The sequence below is a fragment of the Pseudophryne corroboree genome, chromosome 4, assembly GCF_028390025.1.
Source record: "Pseudophryne corroboree isolate aPseCor3 chromosome 4, aPseCor3.hap2, whole genome shotgun sequence".
NCBI classification, from domain to species: Eukaryota; Metazoa; Chordata; class Amphibia; order Anura; family Myobatrachidae; genus Pseudophryne; species Pseudophryne corroboree.
In genome coordinates this window covers 887,346,423-887,369,562 of record NC_086447.1, presented here as the reverse complement: position 1 = coordinate 887,369,562, position 23,140 = coordinate 887,346,423, and the positions used below count along the sequence as shown (strand labels likewise).

At 52.7% G+C, this 23,140-nt stretch overlaps 1 protein-coding gene across 1 annotated transcript in view; it reads left to right on the top strand.

Annotated features, from left to right (window-relative positions):
* Positions 1-3,804: 3,804 nt before the first annotated feature.
* The window catches only part of LOC134910619 (uncharacterized), a 183,417-nt gene continuing 164,081 nt past the window's right edge, over positions 3,805-23,140 (top strand). The window contains exon 1 of the mRNA XM_063918875.1: positions 3,805-4,234. The gene's annotated coding sequence lies outside the window, so the exon portion shown is untranslated. The remainder of the gene's footprint in view (positions 4,235-23,140) is intronic.

Sequence of the window (23,140 nt, the reverse complement as noted above, 5' to 3'; positions counted from 1 at the left end):
TCTAGGTGTATAATTTACAGGAGCCTCTAGGTGTCACTTACACATACTGAAGCTGAAATTCAATTCACTGTGAAGGAGGTGGGGGTCATGTAACGCAATTTGCTGGGCCTGCACCCGCTCACAGGTCCCCCAGGGACATCTCCCAGAGGGGAACTTTCAAAGAGTGGCCAATATGGATTTACATCAGGACTGCTAAAGTCTCTGGCTTTCCTGGAGATTAGATGGTTTATAATAGTTTTATCAAGAATTCACCAGGATGCAATGGTGAATTCAGTACTCACTATGGAGACTTACATGATGCTGGTGCTCACCGGCAGGGGCGCTGAGAGCTCTGCCGGGCCCTGATACGCGAGGTGGTGTGGCCAGACCACCTCATTAGAAAATATTGTTACAGTATGGGCGAGATGTACTAACTTCCCCCGCCGCGTTATTACCACCGCCGCGGCCACTGATTCCTCCACTCTCCATAGAGCTTGGTCAGCGCTGCACTTCCCCTGTCAGCTGCGTATGCGCACTTGTCACAGCTTCCTGGCAGGCAGCTGACAGGGGGAGCGCAGCGCTGACCAAGCTCTACAGAGAGTGGAGGACTCAGTGGCCACGGCGGTGATGATGCAGATGGCAGAGAGGAGAATGAAGAGGGGGAGCATGGGGGAGCAACAGCTAGCGCCGGGCAGCGGGATCGTGACCAGTAGATAATACAAAGAGCGTTGAGAAAAGCCAAATAACGCGGTGGGGGAGGTTAGTAAATCCCACCCTATGTGCAGCTGGGCGACGGTGTCAAATTCGCTGGGTGGATCGTCAGGGGGGCAGGTGCGATCGCTACCCCCCTCCCGCAGACCACACAGGGACAGAGAGGACTGACTGCTTTTGCAGCTGCCTCTCCCCCAAGCCTAGAACAAAGTAGCATGTGCCAGGTCCTGGGTTGGGGACAGTCAGTCCTCTATCTCCCTGCCCAAAGTGCCACTGTCTGCAACTGGGAGAGGGGGAGGGGGTCACACGGAGTATACAGAAAGGAAGGAGTTGCACTGTGTAAGTTGCATGGAGAATACAGAAAGGGAGAAGTTGCACTGTGCGAGTTGTTTGGGGTATATGGAAAGGGTGGAGTGGCACTGTGCGAGTTGTATGTTGTATACAGAAAGGGAGGCATTGCACTCTGCTAGCTGTATGGAACGTACAGAAAGGGAGGAGTGGCACTGTGCGAGTTATGTGGGGTGTACAGAAGGGGAGGATATCACTGATCGTAGATGTTCCTGCATTGCAGGAATAGGTGCAGCCAGGAGCAGCTAGTGGTTGCTGCAATATGTATGCATGTGCATACGCATCGCAGCAACGATGAGCCCAGCTATAGCTGTAATCTTTTCCTGCAAGGCAATGCCCATTGTAGTGAGGTCATGCCCCCTTTGTTGCACAAAAATATTAGCATTTTAGAATGTCTACGGCGGGCGCATTTTTTTACTGGTCGCACTGGGAGCCAAATTGTCCCACCCGCGGGTCACAGTGTCCCGCGGTGGGGGGGGGGGGGGGGGCAGTTGGGAGACTTCTGGTACTCGCTGCTCTGCTTCTCACAGAGCGTTAGGCATGCCCCCTCAGTGACAGCAAACGGGGATGTGACTGGCGATCGCGGCAATGCTGTGAGACCATGGCCCCTTTCAAATAGGCAACACTCCTTTTTCGGGCGCACATGCAGGAGTCCCGCTTCTGGAGGTTAAAAAGTTGGGAGGTATGGAAACGGTCCTGAGTACATAGACTCACAGGAGTGCAGTCCCACAGGAGGGATGGAGGGCAGACACAGGAATGCAGTCACACAAGAGAGATGGAGGGCAGACACTCCCAGGAGCAGTTACACAGGTGGGATGGAGGATAAACACTCACAGGAGCGCAGGATGGATGGAGGACAGACACTCACAGGAGTTCCGTTACTCAGAAGGGATGGAGGGCAGACGAGCGCAGGATGGATGGAGGACAGACACTCACAGGAGTTCAGTTATGCAGAAGGGATGGAGGGCAGACACTCACAGGAGCGCAGAAAGGATGGAGGACAGACACTCACAGGAGTTCAGTTATGCAGAAGGGATGGAGGGCAGACGCAGGAGCGCAGGATGGATGGAGAACAGACACTCACAGGAGTTCAGTTACTCAGAAGGGATGGAGGGCAGACACTCACAGCAGCAGTCACACAGAAGGGATGGAGGCAGGGCCGGACTGCCCATCTGGCACTTCTGGCAAATGTCAGAAGGGCTGATGGGCTGGTCCTGCCATTCACAGAGCTGGAAGGCCGCGCGCAGTGCAGCCTCCGGCTTTCTGCTGTAGAAGCTCCACCGCCCCCTGACTCACGGCACCCCCCCGCCCGTTTCCATGGAAATGGGGGGGTGCCACGAGTCCACGCCCCCTTGGCTCGTGGCACACCCCCGTCGCTAGTGCGTGTGCACCCCCTTTCCACACGTGCTTGCCAGAGATGAATTCGGGATGGGGGGATGGAGAACAGGTACAGGAGTTTAGTCACACAGAGGGAATGAAGGACAGACTCACAGGAGTTCAGTCACACAGGAGGGGTGGACGGCAGACACAGGAGTCTGATCATCCTATCATCCGGTCACACATACATTACAAACATTTCTCAGTCTTGTATACTATACGTGAGAGACAAAATTTTAAATGATTGGGCATGCTCACGCTATTCACATCCCCCTCATATGCCATGCTTAGTAACTGAGACAGCACACATACTGGGGTTGCTCAAGTATCCACAGCCCATTTAGAGACAGAACCCATGCTTATATATTGGACGTAATAGGGGAGTAGCCAGGACTTTGTGGGCCCCATAGCAACATTTTCAATGGGCTCCTGTCCCAGTGTTTCTAGAGAGACACCTATCTGCTGCACTTGTTAATTTGATGCCCCATAAAGTTTATATGGGCCCCTATGTGCCACCAAGTGGTGAAAAATGCATATAATACATGTAACTTTGACATGGAATATAAGCCCCATAGCAGCTGCACCCCCTGCATCTATGGTAGCTACGCCCTTGTATATAACACATGTAACTGTGACAGGGAAGGTGGCCCATCTCAGCTCTGGGCCCCATAGCAGCTGCACTCCCTGCACCTATGGTAGCTACACCCTTGTATATAACACATGTAAATGTGACAGGGAAGGTGGCCCATCTCAGCTCTGGGCCCCATAGCAGCTGCAGTACCTGCACCTATGGTAGCTACACCCTTGTATATAATACATGTAACTGTGACAGGGAAGGTGGCCCCTCTCAGCTCTGGGCACCTGTAGCACAGGCAGGTGTGTTGACGGAGACTCTGTAGTCTGTGCTGTTTGAGGTGAGAGTAAGGAGTGTGTTCTGTGAGCTCCAGAAACTGCAGTTGCATCCAGTTCTTGCAGGGGTATTCCCAGACAACTTGTGCGGCTGTCCGGTCTGGTGCATCGGGAAGCAGCATGAGCAGCTTGAGAGACAATGTCAGCAGTGACCCCAGCATGGCTTCAGTACAGAAATAGTCGCAGATAGCCCTCCCTATGCCACAGGGTGCTCTCCTGTGTGACGGAACACAGGATGGAGTGGTAGTGAAAGCTACCTAGCACGGCTCCATCAGGGCAGCTGAAGCTGCAGTTGGATACCCCCAAACTCACCCTGGGTACTCCCCTACATGAAGTAAGGCAGGGTGGAGTGGCAGCAGCTGCTGTCTGCCCAGGGGACAGTGAAGCGGGGGGGAGGGGAGGGGAGGTGAAGCCTTTACATGCCTTGAAGAATGTAACTGGGTCCCCAGGTGATACCGAGGATGAAGAAGAGTGTGAGGAAGAGGAGTAAGAGTCCTTTGACAGTTTCTCTTTAGAAGACCTGCAGAAAGAAGCCAGGCATATACAGTCTAGAATTGCTGATAAAAAGAAAAAAAGAAATACCTGCTACTATTGGGAAAAACATGTACTAAAGGAGGCAATTGAAGCTCTTTCTACCACCCTGGAAAGGGTTAAAACCAAATTAAAGGAGAAGCGGCTGGAGAGAAAGGAAAAGCAGATGCAGGCAGCAGTGAAGGGGTTGCCTGATTGTGATGGAGCTCAGCTACCTGTGGCCAGTATTTCCAGCAAGTGTACAGAGGCTTTCTGTGCACCTGAAAGTGATTCCAGCTCATCATCCCATGTGCGGATGTCTGCTGAGCTGCAGGGAGAAGCAACAACTGAGAGTGTGTCAGTCCTCCTGGCAGCAGAGAATGCAGAGGTCACCAGAAAGGTAACACTGTCTTGTCCAGCTCAGGATGTCTCTACTCCTGATGATTTCCCTACAGCATCTGTTAATATGGGGCCTGCTCTGCCAGAGGCAGTGCCTGAGTGTATGCAGATTTCCCCAGCAGCAGTGGCTCAGCATGGCAGTGACTCTTGCACGTTGTCTGTCTGGGATGGGTTAGCAGACAAACCTGAGGAGACTGTTTCCAACATTGTACAGAATCTTACTTCTCACACTGACAGTTACTTAGTGCAACCTTGTAATACTGCACAAGGGATGCCGGTCTTAGACAGAAACACTTTGACTGAGGGGGGTAAAGAAGTGATTCAGGCTGTGTATAGCCAGTTGGATGTTCCAGCCAGGTTAAAAGCTGCAGCTAAACAGTAGTTAAAAAAGGAGACATGAAGTTACAAATATAGATAATGTGTCTAATGCTGTAAGTAATAGTGATGATGCAAATAAACAAACTGTACCGGGCACAAGGTCCTATGCTAGCATGGTGAATGCAAAGGTACCCCCGACAGCAGTTACTTCTGGTCAAATTACTAAGAGGAGAAATCTAGTGCTATTTTAATGGGCAGGAACAGGTGAAGTCCCAACAAAAGAGATCTTTCTAGAGATGATTTTCAGCCTGGGCTTCCATGCTTCAGATCTGTATGCTTGTATCCATCCAGTCAAAACACCTGACTTCGATGTGAGCATCCTATGCTATCAGGGCTTACAGACCTTTTGGACGAAGTGGCAAGCATGCAGATCCCAAGCACCATGTAGCAACTATAGAACAAATTTGGTGACCAAGCAGGATAAGGTTAAAATAACATTATTAGTTAGAAATGAGTCCATTCGGGCCCAGGACATTTTATTCTGGCTGTCCAGATTCTGCACAGTACAATCTGCACAGTACAAAAAGGTGCGTGGTCTGTTATGGTTCAGTTAAAAAGTATGGATAAAGGTTTCTTGCATGTGTGAGAGGTGCGGGGGCCTGCGGGTGCGTGTGGTGGTGCCTGCTGCCGTGCAGGTGTAGACGCGGTACTCACCAGGCACCGCTCTCTCTCACCTTCAGGTACCGGAACCTTCAACGGACCTGGAATTCTTCAGTCGGATCCGGACACGGCGATTCCCTCTTGGAGCTGACCGTCGACCGAGCTGAGGAGAGAATGGTTTACGTCAAAGGGGGTATCGACCCTTCTTCCGCTGGAACAGGGGATACCCCAGGGGTGGCCGCGACCTTCACCGGTTGGGCGAATGGTCATCACCGGCACAAAGCCTCAGCTACCCAGATTTCACACACTCGCGCTTTCGCACGTAGTGTGATGAAAAGGGATTCTCACGTCCGTGAGCAATCCTAACTCCGGCGCTCGGGGACAAACAAGGGACAGACGTACACGGATGCTACTCACCGTCACGAGTCTTGCACTCCGATCTTCTCCACTTACAGGTCCCTGTAAGGAGGCAAAGAGAAACAGCCGTGCAGGGCCAAGAACTACCCTAGTGTGCGTCCGCTACACTAGCTACATAAATAGAGCCCTCAAACTAGCTTGTGTGGGTGGTGCGACACAACTATGCACAACTTACACAACACATACACTTTGCCCTGCACGGTAACAACATATATCACACTATCGGAGTTACAACATAAAACGGTGCTGTCCCTTTATCTACCCGACTCAGAACACCCCGTAGTGGGGGCCGCACAGCCCACCCACCTACCGTGCTCTCTCCTTAGGGGCGCAGGCCGAGCTGACCGGCCTACTTAACACCTCAGGGTGGCCGGGGCCTAGCGCCCAGGGCCACCTGTACTCACCTCGGGGGAACACTAATTCACTGGGCCTAGCGCCCCCTAACTGCACACAGGCCGGAGGCATGACTTCGCCTACGGGCCTAGCGCCCGCCTAACTTGCCGCCCGTTGGGTGACCTGGGCCTTGTGCCCAGGGTCACCTTATCGTATCCCTGATTTGGCCACAAATACCCTAGGGCCTAACGCCCTCTATTACCCACAGGCCTAGTGCCTAGATTGTCCCCCCCCGGGCCTAGTGCCCGCCTAACTGGTGCCGCAGGGGTGGGGTGGCTTGGGCCTAGTGCCCAAACCACCTCATCAAATATTGGGGCCCCCAAACTCCTAACTGCGCCACAGGCCTAGTGCCTGACTTGTGCCCTCGGGCCTAATGCCCGTCCCTGGTGGTCGAGGGAGGAAGAGGATAGCCTCACTGAGGCCTTACCTAACCCGGGGTCTCCAACGTCCTCTTCTGCCGCTGACCCGTCCTGGCCAGCGGCGCCGCCTCCACTCTTCTGCGTCCAGCCGCCGCTGGACATCTCCTTCCTGCAGGCCGACGTCTTCTGGCCTCTTCCGCGGCCTCAGGACCTCCTCTCCCCGCGGTCGTCGTCTTCTCTTCCTTGCGCCGCCGGGATCTTCTTTCCTCTTCGCGCTCTTCCGCGCGCGCCCGGCATTCCTCCTCCGCTGCTCCCGCACGTGTCTTCTGTCTTCGCCGCTCTTCGGTGCGGCCTCCTCTTCTCCGCCCGGCGTCTGACGTCAGACGCCGGGGGCGGGGCCTATGACGCGGCGAGCGCCGATTGGCTCGCCGCGTCTCTTCCTGATTGGCCGCCGCTCCGGGAGCCGCGATTGGCTCCCGGAGGGCGCCAACATTCGAATCCTCCTGTCCGGTGCAGGGAAAAGGGTAATCCCTGCACCGGACACCCGCCGCCACGCACCAAGCGCTGGGGACAGACAAGCTGCCCCAGCGCTGTCCCCAGCTAGGGACCACAACATGGATGTGCCCACAGGGCACATCCTTACATTTCCCCCCCCTTTATCCTTTGTAGTCCCTACAAAGTTCCTCACGACTTCCATTGTCCGCGGGTCAGGGAATTCCAAGGTCCTTCCGGCGAAGGTGCATTCGGGGGCCCAGCCTGGACCAGCTGTGACCCCACATCCCTCCTCCTCCAGCTCCGGGTTCCTCTCACGTCCTGACCTCCATCGGCGGATCCTCTGGGGGAGTGGCATCTCCTCACGGTCGCTTGACGTTGGCCACCAAGGGGAATCTTCCTCCACGGGGACAACAGTCACCCACTCTTGGCCTCCGATATCGTCTGTGGCTTCGTCCCTGTCTTCCGGGTGTGGTATCGACCACCACCCAACAGCGGAATCCTCCGGGGCATCCATTTCCTCCCGGGCAACAGCCATCATATGTCGAATTTCCTCGTGGGGCATCTCCAAAGGTCCTGTGTCTTCCTCTGGAACGGGTCCTCCCACGGCATCGCGATCCTGTCCCCGTACGTCCGTCCATTTCGGTACTTCCGGCAGGTATTGCTCCAGGACTATCTCCTCCTCCTCATGGAGGGCATTCAACTGGGAGCACGACTCCACCCGATCCTGCCAGTCACTCTCGTCGGCGCTTCCGATGCCAGAGTCGTCCTCCGTCTGTTCTTGGAGGGATTCGTCGGCGGACAGCTCACCGTAGTCCGAGTCTTCCTCCGATACCCGGACAGGGGTATTATTTTCCTCCTCAGCGTACTTCTTTGCTTCCGCTGGCATCGTTACTTCCTCAGCGTACTCCTTCGCTTCCGCTGGTATCGTTACTTCCTCAGCGTACTCCTGCGCTTCCGCTGGCATCTCTTGGTACCCAGGACACTCCTGTTCCGTACGTCCTGGTCGTGGACGGTTCCATCGCGGGGAGATTCCGGACGTCTCAGTCACTGGGTCTTCACGCTTTCCTTGGCAGCGTGGTCTCCCCACCTCCCAGTCGTCCACCTCCGCCTGCTGCGGGAAAGGATCCTTCGTTACTGGGGTCACTTTCTTGGGACAGAGTAGGTCCGCGGCATCTTCCCAAGGGCACTCACTGGCCGCATGTCCTGGTCGCCGACACTTCCAACAAGGGAGGGCCACTGCCACCTTCTCCAAGACGGGTTCCTGGTCCACCTCCTTCACTGGGGAATCTTTACCCGTTGGTTCCGGCTCCGAGGAAATGGGCACCTGCGAATTAACTTCAAGCAAGGCCTTCCGCTCCATTTCCCTGGTTTCCTCCTCCCATCTCTGGGCGCGACCATCCGCAATCATCCGGTCTTCATCCCACGGACAATCGGGAAGCGCATGTCCTCTCGCCTCGCAGAGCGTACACACAGGCTCTGCAGCCACCCGGTCCCAAAGCTGCTGACGAGACTCCGTCATCTGCTTCACCGTGGCCTCGTAGTCCGTCCTGTCTTCCGTCCATGGACATTCCAGGAGCCGATGTCGGGGATCTCCACAGTTTTCACACCAGGAATCAACCTCGTCTTGGCTCGACTCTTCGTCCCAGGGACAACTGTTGTGCTCATGCCCGTAGTTTCCGCAGAGCAAACATCGGGACACCTTCGCTTGGCCCTTCTGACGTCTTCGGTCCGCTTCCTGGACCACCTTCTTTGGGGACGTCTCTCGCCAAGTGCACTCGCTGGCAAAGTGCCCTGTTTGCCGACATCTCTTGCAGGGGCGTCACAGCGGCCTTCTCCCGGCGCCCCTTCTCCCGGCGCTCTTTTCCACGCTGGACCGACCGCTGCACCATCTTCAGGATGTCTGCCCCAGACACCGTCACCCAGTCGCTCTGGTCCGCACACGTCCGGGGGTGAGTCTTCTCCGGAGCCGTCCGCAGGGAGGTCTTCTTGGTGGCGTTCCACATCGTGTCCGTGATCCGGTCTCTTTGATCCTGCCGACTACGCCAAGTGTGAGAGGTGCGGGGGCCTGCGGGTGCGTGTGGTGGTGCCTGCTGCCGTGCAGGTGTAGACGCGGTACTCACCAGGCACCGCTCTCTCTCACCTTCAGGTACCGGAACCTTCAACGGACCTGGAATTCTTCAGTCGGATCCGGACACGGCGATTCCCTCTTGGAGCTCACCGTCGACCGAGCTGAGGAGAGAATGGTTTACGTCAAAGGGGGTATCGACCCTTCTTCCGCTGGAACAGGGGATACCCCAGGGGTGGCCGCGACCTTCACCGGTTGGGCGAATGGTCATCACCGGCACAAAGCCTCAGCTACCCAGATTTCACACACTCGCGCTTTCGCACGTAGTGTGATGAAAAGGGATTCTCACGTCCGTGAGCAATCCTAACTCCGGCGCTCGGGGACAAACAAGGGACAGACGTACACGGATGCTACTCACCGTCACGAGTCTTGCACTCCGATCTTCTCCACTTACAGGTCCCTGTAAGGAGGCAAAGAGAAACAGCCGTGCAGGGCCAAGAACTACCCTAGTGTGCGTCCGCTACACTAGCTACATAAATAGAGCCCTCAAACTAGCTTGTGTGGGTGGTGCGACACAACTATGCACAACTTACACAACACATACACTTTGCCCTGCACGGTAACAACATATATCACACTATCGGAGTTACAACATAAAACGGTGCTGTCCCTTTATCTACCCGACTCAGAACACCCCGTAGTGGGGGCCGCACAGCCCACCCACCTACCGTGCTCTCTCCTTAGGGGCGCAGGCCGAGCTGACCGGCCTACTTAACACCTCAGGGTGGCCGGGGCCTAGCGCCCAGGGCCACCTGTACTCACCTCGGGGGAACACTAATTCACTGGGCCAAGCGCCCCCTAACTGCACACAGGCCGGAGGCCTGACTTCGCCTACGGGCCTAGCGCCCGCCTAACTTGCCGCCCGTTGGGTGACCTGGGCCTTGTGCCCAGGGTCACCTTATCGTATCCCTGATTTGGCCACAAATACCCTAGGGCCTAACGCCCTCTATTACCCACAGGCCTAGTGCCTAGATTGTCCCCCCCCGGGCCTAGTGCCCGCCTAACTGGTGCCGCAGGGGTGGGGTGGCTTGGGCCTAGTGCCCAAACCACCTCATCAAATATTGGGGCCCCCAAACTCCTAACTGCGCCACAGGCCTAGTGCCTGACTTGTGCCCTCGGGCCTAATGCCCGTCCCTGGTGGTCGAGGGAGGAAGAGGATAGCCTCACTGAGGCCTTACCTAACCCGGGGTCTCCAACGTCCTCTTCTGCCGCTGACCCGTCCTGGCCAGCGGCGCCGCCTCCACTCTTCTGCGTCCAGCCGCCGCTGGACATCTCCTTCCTGCAGGCCGACGTCTTCTGGCCTCTTCCGCGGCCTCAGGACCTCCTCTCCCCGCGGTCGTCGTCTTCTCTTCCTTGCGCCGCCGGGATCTTCTTTCCTCTTCGCGCTCTTCCGCGCGCGCCCGGCATTCCTCCTCCGCTGCTCCCGCACGTGTCTTCTGTCTTCGCCGCTCTTCGGTGCGGCCTCCTCTTCTCCGTCCCGCCCGGCGTCTGACGTCAGACGCCGGGGGCGGGGCCTATGACGCGGCGAGCGCCGATTGGCTCGCCGCGTCTCTTCCTGATTGGCCGCCGCTCCGGGAGCCGCGATTGGCTCCCGGAGGGCGCCAACATTCGAATCCTCCTGCAGCCTCCTGTCCGGTGCAGGGAAAAGGGTAATCCCTGCACCGGACACCCGCCGCCACGCACCAAGCGCTGGGGACAGACAAGCTGCCCCAGCGCTGTCCCCAGCTAGGGACCACAACATGGATGTGCCCACAGGGCACATCCTTACACATATTCCTTCTGTGGCCTATATTGGTCGAGACTGAGTCCAGTGCTTCTACCCTGGCCAGCCATGCACCTGCCTGGAAATTTTCGCCACTTGAGTAGCGAATGTAATATCACCAAATGCACGCTCTGTGGAAAAGTTGGACATGTGTCAAGAGACTGTAATGATGTTAAAGGTAACTTATGTGGGGAGGACGGCCACCCTTACAGTCGATGCCCATGGGCAAGCCATAATATGGAGAATGAAGTCAACGAGAACAGAGGGAGGAAGCTGCAAGGAAAGAGAAAGAGAGTCCAGTAAAGGAAATTGCCTTTGTAGGTGTACAAACCAAGGCTGCTAAAAAAAATATGGAAAAGACAGATACATTTCAAAAGGAAAATATAGGGAAGAGGAAACAGACGGTTGACAGTGATTAATTAGTCCTCTCTAATAGATTTTATGCATTTTCCACTGATGAAGAACAGGAGGGGGAGGTAGTAAAAATGATAAAGATTTAGTTTTTGTCTCCAAGGTTAGTAAGAGGAAGGCAAAGCAGGGTGAAAAAGCTTCAGCAGGTGACAAAAGAAGGAAACAGGTGGAGAGTGGGGAGAGTACTGGAGAAGAAGGATTAGAGTGGGATCCAGTAAGGACAGATTTAGGGGATAAAGGGGTGGCTGGAGATTCTAAGGACTGCCCTGCTTAGGAGATGGTAATAGAGGAAACACCACAGGTAGAGGAGCAGGAAGAAATTGAGATAGATTCCTCAGGTTCAGTAATTTCACCAAGTGGGGCACCTGCAGGTGATTTGTTGGGGGTTCCAGGTTTGCCACCTAGGTCAAAGCGCAAACCACCAGATCCTGGACCCTCACAAAGTAAGGATGGCCTATCCCACAATTCAGGCAATGGTGATTGCATGCAGGGGGCCATTGGGGAGGGGGAAACCTCTCTCAAAGGGAAAGATACTAGAAGATCTAGGTCTTCAAGTAGTATGTCAGGGAAGAATGTAAAGGAAAAGTGAGCAGGGTCCTGCTTCTATAAGCCAATGACACATGGATCCCCAACCCATATGATGTGCCACCATTAATGTGGCTTCCGTAGTTTCTAAGCAAGCTCATTTTATGGCCTTTGATTTTTCAATACAGTTGAGATTGATTTTGTTTTTGCAAGAGACTAGAATTAGTAGGTTGGACATTCTCCACAAGGCGAAAAGGGATTGGAGGCGTGGGCCTTCCTACTGGTCTCTTGTGGCCGAGCCGTATGGTGGGGTGGCAGTGCTTTTTACTGGCATGGTATGGTAACTGTGCACAGGCAGGTAAGTGTATGATGTTAGATGTCAACCTGAGGGGACATGACCTGAGGCTCATTAATATCTATGCGCCACAGTCAAAATGGGACAGGAAATATCTCTTTAGGGATATAAAACCGTTCCTTTTTACGGCTCAGCAGATTGTCTTTGGTGGTGATTTCAACACCGTTATTAGGCCAAAAGACAGGGGAGGTTCAAAGACAGCCCTGGGCTATGACTCTAATTTTTTAGTTAGTATGATTAGACAGGCAGGTTTGGTGGATGCGCACGTTCGCCATTCTCCAGACCTCACAGGTTACACTTTCTTTAGTGGTAGTGGTAGTCATAGATCTAGGATAGATAGGTTTTTTTGTTAAAGAGACCTCAAAAACTTTGCCTCCAGAGGTGAAGCCAGTAGAGTTCTCTGATCACGTTTTTCTCTCTGTCATTTTGAATGCTTCAGAAGCAAAGAAAAGATTAGACAAACCCTTAGAGACTTTTTTCAATCTCAGGAAACACTTTTGGAGGCTGGATGGAGTAGATTTGAGTGGTGTGAAGAGATTAAAAAGAGAATTCGGAGATTCTTCAAAAGGTTGGTAGCAAAAAAAGAACTTGATAAAGCAAAATATCTACCAGAGTTTGAGAAGGAAATGAGATTTCCTGATTTCTGAGTGTGGAAATAGTGGGGAAATCTCCCGAGTGAATGCTCAGATGAAGGAATATCAGTATAACCAGCTGGATTCTTTGATTTTGGAAAGGGATTTTGGCAAATACCACTCGCCTGATTCTTACCAGAATTGCGGAAAATCAGTTGAGATGAAAGAGGTGATGGGTCTTTATGACAAACATGATGTTCATCGTGAGGATAAGGAAGGCATCTTGGAAGTCATTAGATCCTATTACTCCGATCTTTTGTCTGAGCAGCCACTTATCAGAGAAAGGATGGAAACATTTCTGAGGGAGATGCCTGGACTTTCTAATCCAGATGCCTTAATTGAAACCTTGGCTAGGAATGTGACGGCAGAGGAAGTTGAGATGGCAATTGATAAGTTAAATTGTAGGAAATCCCCAGGCCTAGATGGTTTAACATCTGAGTTTTATAAAGTATTTGCAGGCCTCTTGATTCCTCGCCTAGTAGAAGTATATAATGAGTGCCTGGGTGAGGGAACCCTCCATCCTTCTATGAGGATATCTGCCCTCATATTACTGTCCAAGGGGAAAGATTCATCTCGTATTAAGAACTGGCGCCCCATTGCCCTTCTCAACACAGATAGGAAGATTTTGGCAAAGGTACTTTTCAACAGGTTGTCAGAATTTTCAGAACAACTGCTTTCCCCATCTCAGCACTGTACGGTGAAGTACATTTAGTGCTGTCCTTGGTGTCCGGGAGGCCATAGAGTGGTGCTGTGCTGAGAAATGGGGAAAATACTTCATGAGTACCTATGGGCCCTACTTGAAAGATGTGGTTTTCCAGTCAGGGTGGTGAATTGGCTCAGAACAATATACAGTCAGGCCGAGAGCTTCCCGCTTGTTAATGGTTGGGTGGGTCCTACTTTTGAGGTGAGCTCTGGAGTCCGTCAGGGTTGTCCCCTGATCCCCCTCCTGTATGTATTCGCGATTGACCCCTTCATAAGAAGGGTAGAGAACGGTACGGTGGGAGGGGTGCAGCTGAGTCCAGAATTCCCTTTTAAGGTGGTGGCTTACGCAGATGATGTCACAGTGGTTCTGTCATCAGTGGCAGAGGCACATGACGTGGAAGAGTTCATCTGTGAATACTCCGTAGCCTCATGCTCTAGGGCAGGCATGTCCAAACTGCGGCCCTCCAGCTGTTGTGAAACTACACATCCCAGCATGCCCTGACACAGCTTTAGCATTCTCTGACAGCAAAACTGTGTCAGGGCATGCTGGGATATGTAGTTTCACAACAGCTGGAGGGCTGCAGTTTGGACATGCCTGCTCTAGGGTAAACCAAGAAAAGTGTGAAGCTTTCTGGATAGGGGAAGAAGGGAAAGAATTTTCCCATCCGGACAGCCTTCCCCGGGCCAGTCCTCAGATAAAGATTCTAGGTATTTATTTTGACCATGGCGATTATGCCACTCTAAATTGGGTGAGGTGTCTGGATAATGCTGCCAAGAAAGTGGAGCGCTGGAAGAGATGTTAATGATATTTCAGGGAATGGGTGGACTTGTGCAAAACTTACCCGATCCCGTTATTTTTATATGTCAGCTATGTGTGCTTTTTGCCTCAATCATCATGGGTCAGATTGAACTCCTTGTTTTTCCTTTTATTATGAGGAAACAGGATGAATCTAATCAAGAGAGGTATTACTTACAAATCGAGGAAAGATGGAGGGGCTGGCATGGTCAACCCTGTAGTCTTTTTTTGTTACAATCTTTTTAAAACTTAACCTTGGGAGTTTATTGTTAGAAACTCCTCCTCGATGGGTAAGTGGATTTGAGGTCTGGGTGTCCCCGTTCCTCAAACTTTGGTTAGGTGGTGGCCAAGTGAAGAATCCTCAAATTCGAAAAGAGTATCTTCCGATCTACGTTGTCCAGAGCTTGAAAGTGACAGAGTGTTGGGGTCTGGAAGTGGGGGAAATCAAAAGCCTTTCCAGGAAGGAATTGAGGGATAGGATTTTGCGAACCCATTTTCATGTTCCACTGTCACTAAGGGATTGCCCAAGTGATGTCGCTTCTGCTGGATTAGCTCTCATAAATTCAGAGAGAATACTGTTGAAGTTTAGAGACATTGCTTGGCTTTCTTTTCATGGGAAGCTTTAGGTAAAGGGGAACATGAGAAATGCCAATGATCGTGGTTGTCCACGGGAGGAATGTCATGGGGAGGTGGAGACAATGGACCATTTCTTGATCAAGTGCTCCTTTAATGTAAAAGTTTACAAGAGAGTTTCAGTAGCCTTCGGTATCCCGTGCCTTTCGGGGCTTAGTTACCCAGAGTGGGCTTATGGAGCATTCAAAAGATATGGGCCCTCATTCCGAGTTGATCGGTCGCAAGGCGAATTTAGCAGAGTTACACACGCTAAGCCGCCGCCTACTGGGAGTGAATCTTAGCTTCTTAAAATTGCGACCGATGTATTCGTAATATTGCGATTACTAACTACTTAGCAGTTTCAGAGTAGCTCCAGACTTACTCTGCCTGTGCGATCATTTCAGTGCTTGTCGTTCCTGGTTGACGTCACAAACACACCCAGCGTTCGCCCAGGCACTCCCACCGTTTCTCCGGCCACTCCTGCGTTTTTTCCGGAAACGGTAGCGTTTTCATCCACACGCCCCTGAAACGCCGTGTTTCCGCCCAGTAACACCCATTTCCTGTCAATCACATTACGATCGCCGGAGCGAAGAAAAAGCCGTGAGTAAAAATACTTTCTTCATAGTAAAGTTACTTGGCGCAGTCGCAGTGCGAACATTGCGCATGCGTACTAAGCGGATTTTCACTGCGATGCGATGAAAAAGAACGAGCGAACAACTCGGAATGAGGGCCATGGTGTATTTAATTTGACCATGATTTATTTAGTCAGTTTAGTAGTTAGATATCCCACATGGATGGCACGGTGTCATAGAAACATAAACATAGAATTTGTCGGCAGATAAGAACCACTTGGCCCATCTAGTCTGCCCCTTTTTTTTTTTTTTTTTATATTATTTTTATCTCTAACCTTATTTGATCCTTATTTCTTTGTAAGGATATCCTTATGTCTATCCCATGCATGTTTAAATTGCTCTACTGTCTTAGCCTCTACCACCTCTGATGGGAGGCTATTCCACTTGTCCACTACCCTTTCTGTGAAATAATTTTTCCGCAAATTTCCCCTGAACCTCCCCCCCTCCAGTCTCAGTGCATGTCCTCGTGTCCTATTGCTTCTCTTCATTTGGAGAATGTTTCCCTCCTGGACTTTGTTAAAACCTTTGATATATTTGTAAGTTTCTATCATGTCCCCCCTTTCCCTTCTCTGCTCCAAACTATACATATTGAGATTTCTTAGTCTTTATGGGTATGCTTTGTGATGTAGGCCATGCACCATTTTAGTTGCCCTCCTTTGTACAGTTTCTAATGTATTAATATCCTTTTGAAGATATGGCCTCCAGAACTGAATACAGTATTCTAGATGAGGCCGTACCAATGACCTATACAGTGGCATTATTACTTCTTTCTTTCTGCTGCTGATTCCTCTCCCAATGCATACAAGCATCTGACTAGCCTTCCTCATTGCCTTGTTACATTGCTTACCTGCCTTTAAGTCATCTGAAATAGTGACTCCTAGATCCCTTTCCTCCTCAGTAGTTTCCAGTATAGTGCCATTAATACTGTATTTAGCTTTAGGATTTTTCAGACCCAAGTACATGATTTTGCATTTTTTGGCATTAAACTGTAATTGCCACACTCTTGACCATTCCTCTAGTCTACCTAGATCCTCAATCATTTGTTTTACCCCACCTGGTGTGTCTACCCTGTGTCAGGTTTCCCTAAGAAATAAAATCCTTCCTTGTGAAGTGGTGGTAGATTTAATTCTGCACGAGGTGGAGAGGATGATGGTTCTAGACAGGAAAAGGGTGGATGCTGTCAAGTGGTTCAATTGGTGGGGCCACCTGAAACCCCCTTGAGTGGGTGGCAGAAATCCTTTTTCAAAGTCTAGCTGGAACTTTTTCTATCATTCCACATCCTGTAGATTTTTGTGATATGGTTATTTGATGGAACAGGTTTTGCATAGATCTAAAAAGCTTTGCTCAGTTTTCCTTTACAAAATGTGTAAATAGTGGGATAATAATATGAACTTTTGTTTTTTTGTACATATTTCTTTACTTTGATGATTTTTCTTGGTATATTGCGGATTGCATTTCATTTATTTCCTATATAATTGCCCAGATTTGTCACTCTGTGACTGTGTGGCTAACGCTGGGCGTGGCTAGGAGCTCTCATTGGGTTAGCAGCAGGTCTATCACACCCAGTCCACAGCTGATTGGGCGAGAAACGCCCTCCCACACAGGTTACATCCAATGGGAGGCTCTGCCTTTTGGCTGCTGTGTGTTCCCAGAGCAGGATTAACAATGGGGGCTGATGGAGCTGCAGCTCCAGACCCACACCCCAAAATAGGCCCACTGCATCTGCAGCAACATACCCTCCAACAATTTACACATACAAATCACCACAAACTCGAAAAGGGGGCGTGGCCACGGGTACAGCGGCGTGGCCACGCCCTTTTCATATACTTTCAATGGAAGTTTGGACAGCCAAAAATCGGTACAGACCATAAAAAAAAGGTACTGTACCTGCCAAAAAGGTCCAGCTGGAGGGTAAGCCACTGCATCTGCAGCAAGTCTCTCTTACCCCTTTCTGAAAAACTGAAAAATCCAGCTTATGTCTGAAAGGGGCCAACCCGGGAATTTCCCGGGTCTGTGGTGTAGTATGAAAGGGGGTCTGAAGAAAAACCCGGGTTTTTGCTGGAGAGAAAATACCGGGACTTGAGCAGGGTAATTCCCGGGTCATATGTCTGAAAGGGGTATCTGCTGTAGATAGGGAAAAAAAAACCTTTTACTGCAGCGTCCTATGGGGGTCATTCTGACCTGATCGCTAGCTGCAGTTCATCACAGCGCAGCGATCAGGTCAGAACTGCACATGCGCCGGCACCGCACTGCGCCGGTGCATGGCTGACAGCCGACGGCTGTCGTTGCCTAGCAATCGCCTTATGCCTGATTGATAGGCAGAGACGGTTGCTGGGCGGGAGGGGGGGGCACTGCGGCATTTGCCCGCTGTTTTGTGGGCGAGGTCCGGCCAACACAGCCGCTGCGACCAGGGCACTGATGAGTAACTCCCGGCCAGCCGCAGAAGCTGCACTGGCTGGGAGTTACTCTTCAAGTACAAATGCATCGCCGCTGTGCAATGCTTTTGTACTTGTGTTGGGGGGGGGGGGGCAGTCTGACATGCGGGGTGGACTAGCCCTGTGCTGGGCATCCCCCCGCATGTCAGCTACGATCAGGTCGGAATGACCCCCTATGTCCTGCTGCCAGTCCGCCTGCCCCCTCCGGCATCAACAATCCCCACTCCCTAGCCACGGCGCAGGTGGAACAAAAGCTGCTGCGGCCACCGGCATAGATGTGTATGAAAGTGGTGCAGCGGAAGGCTTTCATAGCCCACCCTGCGCCGCATACTCTCTGAGCCCCAGAGCCTCCTCTGCGTGTGATGTCACAGAAGTGCCTCCCAGCCACAGCCGCGCCCAGATCCCCAGAGGCCCTGACTCCGCAACACAGCACTTGGGCTGCCGGCCTGGAAGCCCCGAGATGGCTAATGTAACGGATAGAGTGGGTGATATCGCGGAGGGTAATGTCTGGACGCTGAATCAATGTAAAAGGTGACAGTGCTGTGCAGTGCAGAGGGTGTGCAGTGTGCAGTGTCACTGACACTGCACAGCACTCTCATATTTTACACTGATTCAGCGAGTCAGTCAGTTCTGCCAGCCAGTCACTATTGTTAGCGCCGGTGTCCCAACGTGCCGCATTACAGGGAAGTAGATGCACTAAATAAAACTACAACTCCCAGCAGCCCTTAGCAACAAAGCATTCCGGCGCTAAGGCCTGCTGGGAGCTGTAGTTTATTGAGTGCATCTTCTTCCCTGTAATGCGGCGCGTTGGGACACCGGCACTAACAATAGTGACTGTTTTCTTGGCTGCTGTGCAAGTCTCCCGGAGAGCCACTGCCAAAGGGAGGACAGCAGCTTAGCGGCTTCCAGGAGGAGAAGCATTGCCTGCCCCTCCCCCACTCGCAGTACCTCCGGGCCCCATCTGCGGCACCAGCACACCCCTCCTCCAGCACCCACAGTGGCTCCGGACCCCCTCCCTCACCCGCAGAACCCACGCACGTGCCCCTCCCCCACCCGCAGTGGCTCCGGACCCCCACCCGTGTCACCCGCCCCTCCCCCACCCGCAGTGGCTCCGGACCCCCACCTGTGTCACCCGCCCCTTCCCCACCACACCAGTCCCTCCCCCACCCACAGCACCCCCACAACCATCTCTCCCCCACCCACAGCACCCCCAGACCCCCTCCCCCATCCGCGTCTCCCCCGCACCTGCCACTCCCCCAACCACAGCACCTACTAGGTGAATCATCAGGCCCTGCGTGCGCTGTTTACGCCTTTGCAAGGGGCTACGACCCCTTAACCATCACACGCCATTTGTCCGTGCAATATTTAACCACTCACACAAATATGATTAGAGGTAATACTCCACATAATACAAATATTGCATGCCACAAGGGTATGCAAGGGTTAAGGGGGAATAGCCCCTTACGACGATGTGAAGAGCGCCCAAAGGGTGCGATGAATCACCTAGTGTTATATTATGTATCATGATGTGATATATTATTTATTTATTTATTGTATTATATTGTAAATATTGTAATATAAGATGCAAGTTCAATAAATGGGAGCATTCTCTCTCAGCTCTGGGCCCCATAGCAGCTGCACTCCCTGTACCTATGGTAGCTACACCCTTGTATATAACACATGTACAGTAACTATGACAGGGAAGGTGGCCCCTCTCGCCTCTGGGCCCCATAGCAGCTGCAGTCCCTGCACCTATGGTAGCTACACCCTTGCATATAACACATGTAACTGTGACAGGGAAGGTGGCCCCTCTCAGCTCTGGGCCCCATAGATCTGCAGTACCTGCACCTATGGTAGCTATACCCCTGTATATAACACAAGTAACTGTGACAGGGAAGGTGGCCCCTCTCAGCTCTGGGCCCCATAGCATCTGCAGTACCTGCACCTATGGTAGCTACACCCCTGTATATAACACATGTAACTGTGTCAGGGAAGGTGGCTGCTCTCAGCTCTGGGCCCCATAGCAGCTGCCCTCCCTGCACCTATGGTAGCTACACCCTTGTATATAACACATGTAACTGTGACAGGGAAGATGGCCCCTCTCAGCTCTGGACCCCATAGCAGCTGCACTCCCTGCACCTATGGTAGCTACACCCTTGTATATAACACATGTAACTGTGTCAGGGAAGGTGGCCGCTCTCAGCTCTGGGCCCCATAGCAGCTGCCCTCCCTGCACCTATGGTAGCTACGCCCTTGTATATAACACATGTAACTGTGACAGGGAAGGTGTCCCCTCTCAGCTCTGGCCCCATAGCAGCTGCACTCCCTGCACCTATGGTAGCTACACCCTTGTATATAACACATGTAACTGTGACAGGGAAGGTGGCCCCTCTCAGCTCTGGGTCCATAGCAACTGCATCCCTGCACCTATGGTAGCTACACCCTTGTATATAACACATGTAACTGTGACAGGGAAGGTGGCTGCTCTCAGCTCTGGGCCCCATAGCAGCTGCCCTCCCTGCACCTATGGTAGCTACACCCTTGTATATAACGCATGTAACTGTGACAGGGAAGGTGGCCCCTCTCAGCTCTGGACCCCATAGCAGCTGCACTCCCTGCACCTATGGTAGCTACACCCCTGTATATAACACATGTAACTGTGACAGGGAAGGTGGGCCCTCTCAGCTCTGGGCCCCATAGCAGCTGCACTCCCTGCACCTATGGTAGCTACACCCTGTATATAACACATGTAACTGTGACAGGGAAGGTGGCCCCTCTCAGCTCTGGGCCCCATAGCAGCTGCACTTCCTGCACCTATGGTAGCTATACCCCTGTATATAACTCATGTAACTGTGACAGGGAAGGTGGCCCCTCTCACCTCTGGGCCCCATAGCAGCTGCCCTCCCTGCACCTATGGTAGCTACACCCTGTATATAACACATGTAACTGTGACAGGGAAGGTGGCCCCTCTCAGCTCTGGGCCCCATAGCTGCTGCACTTCCTGCACCTATGGTAGCTATACCCCTGTATATAACACATGTAACTGTGACAGGGAAGGTGGCCCCTCTCAGCTCTGGGCCCCATAGCAGCTGCACTTCCTGCACCTATGGTAGCTACGCCCTTGTATATAACACATGTAACTGTGTCAGGGAAGGTGGCCGCTCTCAGCTCTGGGCCCCATTGCAGCTGCCCTCCCTGCACCTATGGTAGCTACGCCCTTGTATATAACACATGTAACTGTGACAGGGAAGGTGGCCCCTCTCAGCTCTGGGTCCATAGCAACTGCATCCCTGCACCTATGGTAGCTACACCCTTGTATATAACACATGTAACTGACAGGGAAGGTGGCCGCTCTCAGCTCTGGGCCCCATAGCAGCTGCCCTCCCTGCACCTATGGTAGCTACGCCCTTGTATATAACACATGTAACTGTGACAGGGAAGGTGGCCCCTCTCAGCTCTGGGCCCCATAGCAGCTGCCCTCCCTGCACCTATGGTAGCTACGCCCTTGTATATAACACATGTAACTGTGACAGGGAAGGTGGCCCCTCTCAGCTCTGGGCCCCATAGCAGCCGCACTCCCTGCACCTATGGTAGCTACACCCTGTATATAACACATGTAACTGTGTCAGGGAAGGTGGCCGCTCTCAGCTCTGGGTCCATAGCAACTGCATCCCTGCACCTATGGTAGCTACACCCTTGTATATAACACATGTAACTGTGACAGGGAAGGTGGCCGCTCTCCGCTCTGGGCCCCATAGCAGCTGCCCTCCCTGCACCTATGGTAGCTACGCCCTTGTATATAACACATGTAACTGTGACAGGGAAGGTGGCCCCTCTCAGCTCTGGACCCCATAGCAGCTGCACTCCCTGCACCTATGGTAGCTACACCCATGGCTTAAAGTGGTCCTGGTGAGGTGGTGGAACTCATGGAGGAGGACCATGGAGGCACCAGGACCTGAGGAAGGAGTAGGTGACTGCAGCTCATCAGTAACACCAGTGCCGCCTGTATCATCGATTGACGCAGATGATGGGGTGGGCTTTTCTGTTGGAATTACTGTGCAGGGCAATGGAGATGGTGGAACTAGTTCCCCATACTATTACAGGTGGTGGAACTCCGTTCCACCTCGTTCCCCCCCCCACTTTAACCTCTGGCTACACCCCTGTATATAACACATGTAACTGTGACAGGGAAGGTGGCCCCTCTCAGCTCTGGGCCCCATAGCAGCTGCCCTCCCTGCACCTATGGTAGCTACACCCTGTATATAACACATGTAACTGTGACAGGGAAGGTGGCCCCTCTCAGCTCTGGGCCCCATAGCAGCTGCACTTCCTGCACCTATGGTAGCTATACCCCTGTATATAACACATGTAACTGTGACAGGGAAGGTGGCCCCTCTCAGCTCTGGGCCCCATAGCAGCTGCACTTCCTACACCTATGGTAGCTACGCCCTTGTATATAACACATGTAACTGTGACAGGGAAGGTGGCCCCTCTCAGCTCTGGGCCCCATAGCAGCTGCCCTCCCTGCACCTATGGTAGCTACGCCCTTGTATATAACACATGTAACTGTGACAGGGAAGGTGGCCCCTCTCAGCTCTGGGCCCCATAGCAGCCGCACTCCCTGCACCTATGGTAGCTACACCCTGTATATAACACATGTAACTGTGACAGGGAAGGTGAGCCCCTCTCAGCTCTGGGCCCCATAGCAGCTGCACTCCCTACACCTATGGTAGCTACACCCTTGTATATAACACATGTAACTGTGTCAGGTAAGGTGGCCGCTTTCAGCTCTGGGCCCCATAGCAGCTGCCCTCCCTGCACCTATGGTAGCTACGCCCTTGTATATAACACATGTAACTGTGACAGGGAAGGTGGCCCCTCTCAGCTCTGGGTCCATAGCAACTGCATCCCTGCACCTATGGTAGCTACACCCTTGTATATAACACATGTAACTGTGACAGGGAAGGTGGCCGCTCTCAGCTCTGGGCCCCATAGCAGCTGCCCTCCCTGCACCTATGGTAGCTACGCCCTTGTATATAACACATGTAACTGTGACAGGGAAGGTGGCCCCTCTCAGCACTGGACCCCATAGCAGCTGCACTCCCTGCACCTATGGTAGCTACACCCATGGCTTAAAGTGGTCCTGGTGAGGTGGTGGAACTCATGGAGGAGGACCATGGAGGCACCAGGACCTGAGGAAGGAGTAGGTGACTGCAGCTCATCTGTAACACTAGTGCCGCCTGTATCATCGATTGACGCAGATGATGGGGTGGGCTTT